We start from the raw sequence: 14,448 nt of genomic DNA, 5'->3' as shown, positions 1-14,448 counted from the left end.
TAAATAGCTCTTATTATTTTGAGATATGGCCCATCAATACCTAATTTATTGAGAGTTTTTAGCACGAAGGGCTGTTGAATTTTGTCAAAGGCCTTTTCTGCATCTATTGAGATAATTATGTGGTTTTTGTCTTTGGTTCTGTTGATATGCTGGATTATGTTTATTGATTTGCATATGTTGAACCAGCCTTGCATCCCAGGGATGAAGCCCACTTGATCATGGTGGATAAGATTTTGATGTGCTGCTGGATTCGGTTTGCCAGTATTTTACTGAGGATTTTTGCATCAGTGTTCATCGGGATATTGGTCTAAAATTCTCTTTTTTTCTTGTATCTCTGCCAAGGTTTGGTATCAGGATGATGCTGGCCTCATAAAATGAGTTAGGGAGGATTCCCTCTTTTTCTATTGATTGGAATAGTTTCAGAAGGAATGGTACCAGCTCCTCCTTGTACCTCCGGTAGAATTCGGCTGTGAATCCGTCTGGTCCTGGACTTTTTTTGGTTGGTAGGCTATTAATTATTGCCTCAACTTTAGAGCCTGTTATTGGTCTATTCAGAGATTCAACTTCTTCCTGGTTTAGTCTTGGGAGGTTGTATGTGTTCAGGAATTTATCCATTTCTTCTAGATTTTCTAGTTGATTTGCGTAGAGGTGTTTATAGTATTCTCTGATGGTAGTTTGTATTTCTGTGGGATCGGTGGTAATATCCCCTTTATCATTTTTTATTGCATCTATTTGATTCTTCCCTCTTTTCTTCTTTATTAGTCTTGCTAGCGGTCTATCAATTTTGCTGATCTTTTTCAAAAAACCAACTCCTGGATTCATTGATTTTTTGAAGGGATTTTGTGTCTCTATCTCCTTCAGTTCTGCTCTGATCTTAGTTACAGAAGATGTATATTCTTAACAACATCTTGGATTGAAGCATTCCTTGTTTAATGTGTCTGTCCAGATATTCCTGAGAAAAAGTACATTTGCCTTTATTCTTCTCTATTATTATCCTCACAAAAGTATTAGCATTTAAATATAATAGTATCTTTCATAAACTTTTTGAAAATGTCAAAATCTAAACAATCTTCTTCATAAAATATTTGATTGGATTCACTGGTGGAAGAGAAAGTACTTGAGCCAGTAGTTTAGTTTGTATGAAAACATATAATAAAAATTTCACTTTATTGACTCAATAAGGGCTATTCAGATCTTTCATTTTTTACTATGTTAATTTTGGTAAGTTAGAATTTTACATGAATTTATTCATTTTAAATTTATGGCTTGTAAACATACAAATTTATCTTATTGACCTTTTAATATCTGTAAGATATGTAGTGCTATTTCCTTTTTTATTGTAGTGTTAATTTGTTTTTTCTTTCTTTTTGCAAATAACCAACTTTTTGCTTAGTTGGCATTCTCTAATGTTTGTCAGTTTTTGTCTTTATTTTATTGTTTCCCGTTTACTGCTTACTACTTGTTTTATTTATTATTCTTAATCAAATGTTTAAAAATGAAGTTTAGATCACCAATTTTAAGCTTCTTTCCCCATGTTACATGAACTTTCACAAATATAGTTTTTCTTCTACAGAATTATAAGATGGAGCACAAATTCTGATATTCTGTATATTTAATATAACTCAGTAAATGGTCCATGTTATTTATTCTATAATTGACATATTCTTTAGAAAACACGTACTTAATTTTCAAAAATTTGGGGTTTTCAAAGATATCTTATTACATATATTAATTTAATTTAGCTGTGGTCAAATAATATATATGGATCTTTAAGAGCCTTTACAATTTATTGAAAATCTGTTCATGTACTACTATCATGTCATCCTTAGTGAATTTTCCACCTGCAATTAAATTGTATTAAACACTTGTTGGTTGTATTTATTTATTTATTTTTTTTTTTCAGATGGACTCTCGCTGTGTTTCCCAGGCTGGAGTGCAGTGGCGCGATCTAGGCTCACTGCAAGCTCCACCTCACTGGTTCACACCATTCTCCTGCCTTAGCCTCCCGAGTAGCTGGGACTACAGGTGCCCGCCACCAAGCCTGGCTAATTTTTTTTATTTTTGGTAGAGATGGGGTTTCACCGTGTTAGCTAGAGTTGGTTGTGTGTTTTTAAACTTTCATTTCAATTTTTTCTCCAAGCTATCACTTATCAGTGCTTTGTTTTAATATTCAAAAATACTGTATATTACTTTCTTAGGGCTGCCATAACAAATTATCACAAACTGGGTGGTTTAAAACAATAAAAAATATCCTCTCACAGTCCTGAAAACTAGAAGTCCAAAATCCAAGTGTCAGAAAAGTTGGCTCATTCTGTAAGTTTTAAGGGAGAAACTATTTCATGCCTCTCCCCTAGTTCCTACTGTTTGCTGGAAATGCTTGGTGTTTCTTGCGTTGTAGATCTGTCACTTTCATGTTTATGTCTGTCTTCACATGATTTTTCTGCTGTGTTACTATGTCTTCACATTATCTTATTTTGTGGTTGTCTGTGTTCAAATTTTCCTCTTATAAGGACAACAATCATTGAATTAGCGCTCACCATAAGCCAGTATGACCCCTTCTTAACTTGATTATAGCAGCTTGATCCTATTTTTAAATGTGGTCACATTCACAGGCACCTGGTGTCAGGATTTCAACATTTTTTAAGAATGGACACGTTTCAACTGACAACTTATGGTTATTACTTTTAGTCTTTAAACAGAATTTGAACTTAAACATAATATATAAACATATCTAGGTAATAGCAAGTATTCAAAATTCTTTGTGATTTTCTGTGTAGCTATTTCTATGGTCAATTTTTAATAAATATTGTATTCAAGAGAGAACAAAATATATATATTAGAGGCGCCATTTACATCATCAATTGTGGTGTTTTATATAATGTTAATACGGTTTGTTGATGATGATGTTGAACCTTTCATATTCCTAAATTTTTGTCTGCTTCATCTGTCATAAATTGAGAAATGTAAATTAAAACTCAGTATCATGAGAATTAGACAATTGGTAACTGGTGTTACATACACATCTATCAAAGTCTACTTTTGCATATGCATGCAAATAAACTCCCAAACAAAAATACCCAATTCAGTCTTCACTACTTCAGTTTCATGTACTTTACAAACTTGTGTTTTAGTAGTGCCCTTTTAAAATGAAATATTTTTTACTTTTTTACATTTAATCTTTGTTTTTAATTGGTGAGGTTAGTCCTTATGTTTGTTGTGATTAGATACAATGATTTCTTATTTTATACTATTTTTTAACTTCTAATTATTCTATCTTTCTGTATGCTATTTATTTTTCCTTTAAAAATATATTCTTTTTTCCTTTACTGGTTTGTATGCTAATTTGGTCTCCTTCAATTTATCCATAGGCTTTCTTGTGTTACATATCATGATATGTAACAAAATGCAAACTTATCATATTAACTATCATTGTAAAAAACACAAGGTTATCAAAAAGGTTTATACCAATCATCCTCAGCTTACTTGCATGTTGTCTGTTTACAGTACTTCGTACCGTACTTTTCTCTCATATATAATAGTATCATCAATATCATCATTATCATTTTGTAAAGTTAGAGCTTATTTTATTTACATTTATTTACCTTTATCCACATGTTTAAAGATTATTGGCTTCTACATTTGTTTATTTTTCCCATCCTTGCCCTTCTAGCTCAGGTATTCTTTCTAGGGTAATTCCTTGCGTTTTCAAAGTACATCCTAATGAACTTATACTGATAAATTATATTTTTAATCTCAACACATTTTTCTCAAATAATATTATAAGAAAGTGGTTGCTGGTACAAATGATGTTGTTCAGTTATTCTATATCTTTGCTGATAGGCTGTTAAGTATTTCTATCAGTCATTGAGAGGGTTATTGCTTTAGTCCTTATTGCCTTAGGTTATTTTCTGTTGCTGTAAGAGAATACCACAGACAAGGTAACTTGAAATAAGATAAGTGTATTTAGTTCATGGTTTTGGAGCAGTAGCCTAAATGTTTTGATGCTTAAATATTTCTTCAGCCAGATATTCAAGTTTGTTCCTATTAAATTCTGCATTCCATAAAGACTTCAGGTACAAAAACAGTTTGGTCAAATTCCTTTCTACTTTATATAAGGTTGGCCCTTGCCTTGGTTTCCAAAACCTTGTTCTTCAGTTCTACTTAAGAACCATTGAAGTCATATTCAATGTCTGTATTTCTATCCACATTCTGTTCACAACCACTTAAATTATCTCTAGGAAGTTCAGGATTTTCTCTGATCTCTCCTACCAAGCCCTCACCAGAATCACTGTTAACACTTCATTCACCACAATACAAAATTTTTCTAGCCTGTTCCTCCAAATTCATATGGCTTCTACCCATCACTCATTTTCAAAACGGCTCCCACATTTTTAGGGAATTGTTATAGCAACGGCCTCATTTCTCAGAACCAATTTTCTGTTTAGGTTGTTTTTTGTTGCTATAATGAAATATCACAGACTGGGTAATTTATAAAGAAAATACATTTATTTAGCATATGATTCTGGAGGCTGAGAAGTCCAAAAACAATGGTGCTGGCATCTGGTGAGATTCTTCTTGCTGTGTCATACCATGATGGAGGACATACCATGGCAAGAGAGCAAGCACAACAGAGATAGAGACAGCACACTTGTATTAAAAAGTCATTCTCATAATAACAAACCCACTTCTATGATAGCAACATTAATCCATTCACCAAGGCAGCAGAATTAAGTTCATGACACATAAACTTTCAAAGGAAACATTAAAATTATAGAAGTACATTCACAAATATAGTTGTGGATTTGTCTATTTCTCATTTCAGCTCTATCAGTTTTTATGTAATATATTTTGAGACTGTGTCATTTGGTGCATACACATTTAGGATGATTAGACTATACCGATGAATTGATACTTTTATCAATACATAATGTCCCTCTTTATGTCTCATAATTTATATTGTTCCAAAATCGAATATGTCTGACAATATATAGCCATTCTTGCCTTTGCTTTTTTTAGTTTACTTTAAGTTATGCTTGTAAAGTGTATCAGTTTCCATATATCTGGCTTGAAACTATGTCATTGTATTTGAAATGAGTTTTTGACATAAAATAGTTAATTGACATGTTCTTTAACCCAGTTGGTCAATCTTTATTCATTTGTTCAAAATTTTTAAGTTATATTTTTATATGTCCATAGTAGGTGTATATATTTATGGGGTACAGGAGATATTTTGATACTAGATGCAATTCATAATAATCACATCAGGATAAATGGTATATTCATCAGCTCCAGCATTTATCATTTTGTAGTGTTACAAACATGCCAATTACATTATTTAAGTTGTTTTAAAATGTATAGTGTTATTGTTGACTGTAGTCACCCTGTTGTGCTATCAAATATTAGATCTTATTCCTTCTATATAATTATGTGTTTATATTCATTAATCATCCCTGCTTTCCTCTACAACTTCTCAGTACCCTTCCCAGACTCTAGCAACCATCAACCTACTCTCTATGTTCATGAACTCATTGTTTTAATTTTTAACTCTCACAAATAAGTGAGAACATACGACTTTTGTGTTTCAGTGCCTGACTTATTTTACCTAATATAATATCCTCAAGTTCCAACCATGTTGCTGCAAATGACAGATTTGCATTAATTTTTTTATGGCTGACTAGAATTCCATTGTGTCTATGTACCACATTTTTTTAACCTATTCAGTTGTCAATGGACATAAATATGGCTTCCAAATCTCAGCTATTGTGAATAGTGCTGCAATAAACATGGTCATGCAGATATCTCTTTGATATTCTGATCTCCTTTCTTTAGGCATATACCTAGCAGAGGGATTGCTGGATCATATGGTAGTTCTATTTTTAATTGTTCAAGGAAAATCTACAGTGTTCTCCATAATGGATGTACTAACTTACACTCGCAACAATAGTGTAAGGCAGCTACTTTTTCTCCACATCCTTACTGGCATTTGTTATTACCTATCGTTTGCTTTTGAGATGGAGTTTTACTCTTTTTGCCCAGGTTGGAGTGCAATGGTGTGATCTCAGCTCACTGCAAACTCTGTCTGCCTGGTTCAAGTGATTCTCCTGCCTCAGCCTCCCAAGTAGCTGGGATTACAGGTGTGCACCACCACGCCTGGCTAATTTTGTATTTTTAGTAGAGATGGAGTTTCACCATGTTGGCCAGGCTGGTCTCGAATTCCTGACCTCAGGTGATCAATCTGCCCTCCTCAGCTTCCCAAAGTGCTGGGATTACAGGCATGAGCCACCGTGCCCAGCCTCAGTACAGATTTGATTTTCATTTCTCTGATGATCAATGATTGTGAGTACCTTTTCATATACTTGTTTGTTATTTGTATGTCTTCTTTTGAGAAGTGTAAATTCAGATCCCTTGCCCATTTTAAAATTGGATTATTAGATATTTACAATAGTTACTAAAGTTCCCTTTATACTCTGGTTATTAATTACTTGTCAGATGATATATTATTAACAGTTCATTCTAATACCACTATAAAGAACTACCTGAGACTGGATAATTTATATAAAAGACAAAGAGTTTTCATCAACTCACAGTTACACAGGCTGTACAGGAGACATGGCTGGGGAGTCCTCAAGAAACTTGCAATCATGGTAGAAGGGCAAAAATGAAGCAAACATGCCTTCATATGGTTGCAGGAGAGATAGTAAACAGGGTAGTGCAACACACTTTTAAACAGCCAGATCTCATGAGAACGCCCTCACTGTCATGAGAACAGCAATGGGGAAGTCTGCCCCCATGATCCAATCAACTCCCACCAGGTACTTCCCACAACACTGAGCATTACAATTCAACAAGAGATTTGGGTCAGGACACAGAGCCGAACCATATCGTTCCACACTAGCCCATCTCAAATCTCATGTTCTTCTCACATTTCAAAACACAATCATGCCTTCCCAACAGTGACCCAAAGACTTAACTCATGTTGACATTAACTCAAAAGTCTGAGTCCAAAGTCTCATCCAAGACAAAGCAAGTTCCTTCTGCCTATGAGCCTGTAAAATCAAAACCAAGTTAGTTACTTCCAAGATACAATGAGGGTACAGTCATCAGGTAAATATTCCCATTCCAAATGTGAGAAAGTTGCCAAAACAAAGGGGCAACAGGCCCCATGCAATCCAAAACTCAGCGTGACAGTCAATAAATCTTAAAGTTCCAAAATAATCTCCATTGACTCCATGTCTCACATCCAGGTAATGCTGATGCAAGAGATGGACTGTGAAGGCCTTGGGCAGCTCCACCCCTGTGGTTCTGCAGGGTTCAGCCCCGACAGCTGCTTTCATGGGCTGGTGTTTAGTGCCTGCGGCTTTTCCAGATTCACAGAGCAAGTTGTCAGTAGATATAACATTCTGGGATCTGGAGTATGGTGGCCTACTTCTCACTACTCCACTAGGCAGTGCCCCAGTGGGGACTCTGTGTGAAGGCTCCAACCCCACATTTCCCCTCTGCTTTGCCCTAGTAGAGATTCTCCATGAGGGCTCTGTTCCTGAAGCAGACTTTTTCCTGGGCATTTAGGCATTTCATACATCTTCTGAAATATAGGTGGAGGCTCCCAAACCTAAATCCTTGCCTTCTGTGCACCCACTGGCCCAACAACATTTGCAAGCCACCAAGGCTTGGGGTTTGCACCCTATGAAGCAATGGCCTGAGCTATACCTTGGCCCCTTTTAGCCACGACTGGAGCTGGAGCAGCTGTGATGTATGGTGCCAAGTCCTAATGCTGCACAGAGCAGTGGGGCACTAATCCTGGCCCGCTGAACCATTTTCCCTCCTAGGCCTCTAGGCCTGTGATGGAAGGGGCTGTCAGGAAGGTATCTGAAATGTCTTGGAGGCATTTTCCCCATTTTTTGGAGTATAACCATTCAGCTCCCCTTTGCTTATGCAAATTTCTATAGCCTTCTGGAATTTCTCCCCAGAAAATGGGTTTTTCTTTTCTACCACATGACTATGATGCAATTTTTTCAAACTTTTATTCTCTGCTTCCCTTTTTTTTTTTTTTTTTTTTTTTGAGACGGAGTCTCGCTCTGTCGCCCAGGCTGGAGTGCAGTGGCGCAATCTCGGCTCACTGCAAGCTCCGCCTCCCGGGTTCACGCCATTCTCCTGCCTCAGCCTCTCCAAGTAGCTGGGACTACAGGCGCCCGCCACCACGCCCGGCTAATTTTTTTGTATTTTTAGTAGAGACGGGGTTATCACCGTGGTCTCGATCTCCTGACCTCGTGATCCGCCCGCCTCGGCCTCCCAAAGTGCTGGGATTACAAGCGTGAGCCACCGCGCCCGGCCCTCTGCTTCCCTTTTAAATATAAGTACCAGTTTCTGTTTATTTCTTTGTTTATGCAGATGACAATAGGCTTTAGAAGCAGCCAGGCCACATCTTGAATGCTTTGCTGCTTAGAAATTTCTTCCACGACTTACCCTAAATCATCTCTCTCAAGTCCAAAGTTCCAGAAATCCCCAGAGAAGGGGCACAATACTGCCAGTCTCTTTGCTAAAGCATGACCTTCACTCCAGTAAAGAGTGATCTTTACTCCAGTTTCCAATAAGTTCCTAATTTCCATATGAGATATCCTCATCCATGACTTCATTGTCCATATCACTGTCAGCATTTTGGTCAAAATGATTCAACCAGTCTCTAGGAAGTTCCAAACATTTCCTCATCTTCCTGATTGGTCACTGGTATATTATTTATGTCATTTGGTGAGGTCATGTTTTCTTGGATGATCTTGATGCTTGTGGATATTTTTTCATGTCTGGGTATTGATGAGTTATGTATTTATCATTGTCTGCACAGTCTAGGCTTGTTTCTGCTCATCCTACTTGGGAAGGCTTTCCAAGTATTCAGAGAGGGTTGAGTGCTGTGATGTAAGACTTTGTTCACTGCAGCTTTTTTTGAGGTAGCAGGCACCCTATGCTCAGGAATGCTGTGACTCTTACAGAGTCATAAAAGTACTGTCTTGGTTGTCTTGGGTAAGATCTGGGAGAATTCCCTAGATTACCATGCAAAGACTTTTATTCTCGACCCTTCCTTTCCCCCAACAAACAAAGTGTCTCTGTCTGTGCTGAGCTGCCCAGAGATGGTGGAGAGATGACACAAGTCCCCCTGTGACCAACACCACTGGCACTACACTGGGTCAGACCCAAAGCTAGCACAGTACTAGGTCATTAACAAGGCCCATGCCAACCACTGCCTGACTATGTTCTCTCAAGGCCTTAGGGCTCTTCAGTCAGCAAATGATGAATCCAGCCAGGTTCGTGTCTTTCCCTTAATGGTGGCAAGTTCCTCTTTGGCCCAAGGCAGGTTAAGAAATGTCATCTTGGAGTCAGTGCTTGAAATAAAAACCTTAGAAATTGACTTGGTGCTCCATCCTACTGTGGCTGAGCAGGCATCCAATCTTCAAAGTCCTTCCCACTCTTCTCTGACCTCTCCTCAAGCAGAAGGAGTCTCTCCCCATGGCCACCACTACCCCATTGTGAGTACTGCTGGCTACCACTGATGTTCTCTCAAGGGCTAAGGACTCTTCAATCCACTTATTATGAATTCTGCCAAGCCTGGGTCTCTCCCATCAGAGAGGTGGGCTGCCCTGTAATCCTTGACGGGTCCAGAAATACCATCCAGAAGCCAAGGTCTGGAATCGGGAACTCCAGGATCCCACTTGGTGCTCTACTGAACTATGGCCAAGCTGATACTCAAACTGCAAGGCAAAATTTCCTTTACTTTCCCCTCTCCTTTCTTCAAACAGAACGAGTCTCTCCTCTCGGATGACACAGCTAGAAATGTGCTGGGTCACACCTGAAGCCAACAAAGCCTTGGGTTTCACCCAAGACCTGTAGTGAATACTGCCCGGCTATCACTCATGTTTCTTTAAGTCCCATGGCTTCTTTAATCTGCAGATGATGAATTATGCCAGGACTGGATTCTTCCTTTCAAGGCAGTGGGCTCCCTTCAGGCACAGTGTGTGTTTAGAAATGTTGTCTGAAAGCTAGGACCTGCAATGGGGGCCTCAGGACTCCGCCTGGTGCCCTTTTCTATCTGAGTTGCCAAAGTCCTCTTTACTTTCCCCTCTTGTCTCTTCAAGTTAAAACATGGAGTCTGTTCTGTAGCTACGAGTTGTGCTCCCTGGGATTGGGGAGGGGATGACGCAAGCACTTTTTTGGCTACCTTGGTTGGTGTCTCACCAGGTCGCATGTGCCCCAAGTCTGCTTGCTCCAAGCCTGGAACAGCACGAGGACTTGCTTAGGAACTGTAGTCCTGGTGGCCTAGATTGCCTTTTAGATTTATTTGGGACCTCGGAGTGCTTTCGCCTGCGGTGGTAGAGCTAGCCGGAATTTAAGTTCTGACTACTGGGATGGATAATTCCTCCCTTGCTAGGGCTATTTTCATTGCTTCCTTGGTGGGCACTGGCCAAATTCTGCCCTGTATTGCTGTCTGCTGTTACAAGGCAGCACTGAGTTCTATAGCAAAGTCCACAATCCCTGCTCTTTCTTTCCCAAGCACACAAATTCTCTCTTCACACCACATGGTTGCTGCCAGGGGATGGAGGAGGGTTGGTGTAGGCAATTCAAGACTGTCTTTCTTACCCTCATTGGTGCCTTTTTCATTGATATGATGTGAAAACCAGGTACTGTGGTCACTTACCTGATCTTTCTGTCTTATGAAGGTCCTCTATTTGTGTGGATAGTTGTTCAACTTGGTATTCTTGCAGGCTGGGAGGAATCACTGGAGGGTGCTATTTGACTATCTTGCTCTGCCGTGTAACCCCAATCTTTATTTTTTAATTGGGATATTCACACGTTTAGAGGATAGAGTTAGAAGAGTGTGAGTATAATTTGAAGATCTTTTTTTTTTTTATTATTAAACATTTCCTTTTTTTTTTTTCATGTCAACATGGCACATCCAGGAAGTAGTACTTGGGAATCACAGGACTGGGAGATCTTTAAGATTATTTTCAGCTTACTCATTCTAGATATTTTTGTTTGTTTTTCTTTCTTTTTGTTGTTGTTTATGAAATAAAGTTTTTTTATTTTATATTTATATATATTTTTTATTATACTTTAAGTTGTAGGCTACATGTGCACAACGTGCAGGTTTGTTACATATGTATACATGTGCCATGTTGGTGTGCTGCACCCATTAACTCATCATTTAGCATTAGGTATATCTCCTAATGCTATCCCTCCCCCTCCCCCCACCCCACAACAGGCCCCAGTGTGTGATGTTCCCCTTCCTGTGTCCAAGTGTTCTCATTGTTCAGTTCCCACCTATGAGTGAGAACTCAGCAAACTATCGCAAGATCTTTGTTAAATGGTTGAGAAGATGAAGATAAAAATATTACCAAACAACAGCCACTGAGGTAGCACAGATATGAGTATGATCTGACATCTAAAAGATGCAAACAGAAAGTCTCTGAAGATGCAGTAGTTAACTGTCAATGTTTAATAGAAATAAAAATTATATATTATGTGATATGAATTGGTTATAGCATTCTATAAGTTATTAATGTTAAGAAAGGATGTTTTCTTATAATAATGAGGGCAGATTGAAGAATCAAGGAAAGATAATAAAATTCAAAAGCAAATTAATTCACTTTTTCCTACTGACTGTGAGTGTGAAGAAAAATTCTATAGGTAAGGATGGTAGCTAGAATGGAAAGTACAGTAATTTTCAGTAATCATGTTTCCGTCTTGTTCTGTAGTTCAAATTGCTAGAATTTAGAATTCTAAATTTAGATTTTTTGAAAATGTGTATGCTTTTGAGAAAGAACAAGGAGAGTACCTGAAGAACAGAGGAAATGAAACATTTATTTCATTTGAATGTAACAGAAGAGAAAGATAGAAGGAAGAGTGAAAAGATTGGCTGATAGATTTAGTGCTAGGAAGCAAACGGATTCTTTCAGTGGTTATATTTTCTAAAAATAGATGGTGAGCTTATCTGCTGAGCATAAAAATGAGAAAAAAAAGAATTATTAACTGTGTGGAAAGTACAGCATTTTAGAAATAGTGCACATTTTAAAAAACATACTAACATCACTATGATTGCATTGACACTTTTAGTGAATTGTTAAGAAGAACGGCCATGAATTTAAAGAGACATTTTTAGTTGAAAAGAACAGTGAAGTATATGAGATTTTACCCTGATTTCACACTAACAAGTTAATCTGTCATATTTTCATAGGCGATAGCAGAAAACATGAAAAATTTGGGTTAGATACAACAGTTTATTAATCACAACAACAACAGTAGTCAGAATATCAGTATTTGTGCTTGTTCTACATGACACAGATCCACAGGGTGAGGCAAATAGGACAATCTGATACCTGGATAGGGCTGAAATAAAAGAGTAGAACCACATGCTTTGGAATTTTTTTTAATAATAGGTAGTTAATCAGTTTTACATTGCCCAGAGGGTAATCATCTTTATAATACTAGACAATGCACAAACACCTTTTGCTGTGTAATTATCCTCATAAAATAGTTTGGAAGAAAGAAAAGCACTGCTTCTACTCATAAGGCATGCAGAATCATGAGAGACATATGCTTGTAATTCAGTCAAATGAACTTCCCATGCTTTTAGCCTACCCAGTGCTCTAATTGTAAAAAGTAATCTAAATATACATTACAATGGATATATTTCTCTGTACATAAATTATATCTCAATAAACTGATGGTTAAAAAGCACTTGGCAAAGTTTGCTTCTAGGGATAAGACCCAGAGCATTGTAGAACCATTTCCTCAGTTTTATAATTAGGACACAGGATGGATAATTTAGAAAAAAAACGGACCATTTTAAAGAAAAAAAGTTCAATTGTATTTGGATGACAATTGTGATCAGCCCATATGTGTGGGCTATTTTATATATATATAAAACACATATGTAGTTTATATATAAATATAGTATATATTAATATATCGTATGTAATATATATGTGAGTAAGCGCTGTAACATTGGACTTGAAGTCTTAGGTGCATGTATAGGTAGTTTTTATTATTTCTGCATAATTTTTGCAATTTTTTGTTTCTCCTTACCCTTTCTGTGCTTGCCCATCTCATTGACTCTGCAGCTTGGCTATGTGAACTGTGTTGAACAGCAGTATATAAGCAGATATGACATTTGCCATTTTTTAACAGAAGATACGTGTTTCAAATAGCTTGTTTGAGGCACTCATTCAGTTACTGTCTATTATAACAGCATGTCTCACATGGAGAAATCCCTTTTGGCCTGGATTGTAAAATAAACATTAGAAGATGCATAAAGTTCAACCTAGCCAAGAAAACTAGGGTCAAATTCAGTCCAGTGAAACCAAGTTGAGCCTGAGCAATCTGAACTAAGCCAAATCAGGCTGAAGGCCAGGAAAACACATCAGAGTCACAACTATTCCACTACAGTCATGAAGGTTAGATTAAATACATGTATTTCTTCAATTTTCTCTCTCTCTCTCTCTCTCTATATATATATATATATACTATATATACTATATACTCTATATATATACTATATATACTATATATATACTATATATACTATATATATACTATATATACTATATATATACTCTATATATATACTATATATACTATATATATATACTCTATATATACTCTATATATACTATATATACTATATATACTCTATATATACTATATATACTATATATATATACTCTCTCTCTATATATATATACTCAATGAGACAAGATTTTTTGTTATACAGCATCAAATGGTCGAAGCTAGTACAATGTTCATAAACTCATTATGAAAAAGTGAAAAGAAGTAAGCTAATATATAGAGTGGTATTCATGAGGTTCAAACGTGTATTATTAGATATCATTCTGTAACAGTTTGGAAAAATGCCATTCATAGTAATTACAAATTCTAGGGTTTGGTCTATGCTCTTCCACTAACAGGCAGTGAACTTCAGAAAGTCAGTTAATTTCTAATATATGTTTTTCATTTATGATATGGGAGAGTTCTAAAACTGAGTCCTAAATGTTCCACCCTATCTTAAAATTTTCTGATCCTTTGTACTAAGAAGTGGCTTATGAATACAGACTTTGTCAAGGGCTGCGAAAGGCTGCATATTTTGACCCTACTTATAAGCTAATAAGACAGGTTGTCACAGTTTTGTTGATACTGATGCAATATAAGAGACTCCTGGGATAGAAACAAATGATAATTTATTATTCTTCCCCAGGGTGATATAAAGAAGACGAGGCTGGCAGGGGATTTTGTGACAAAGAGAAAACCTAAGCTTAGAAAACCTAATTTAAAAGATAAAAATTATAATCAGCAGTAAGCATGCTTCCCCAAAGAGAAACCTTATTTTGATCTTCAAAGGCTTTCGCTACACAAACATCATTGGAAGATAGTGCAGAAAAACGCAGCCAGTGCCTCTGCTCAAAAGAT

The sequence above is a fragment of the Symphalangus syndactylus genome, chromosome 15 (genome assembly GCF_028878055.3).
Source record: "Symphalangus syndactylus isolate Jambi chromosome 15, NHGRI_mSymSyn1-v2.1_pri, whole genome shotgun sequence".
Lineage (NCBI taxonomy): Eukaryota > Metazoa > Chordata > Mammalia > Primates > Hylobatidae > Symphalangus > Symphalangus syndactylus.
This window is presented reverse-complemented; position numbering follows the sequence as displayed.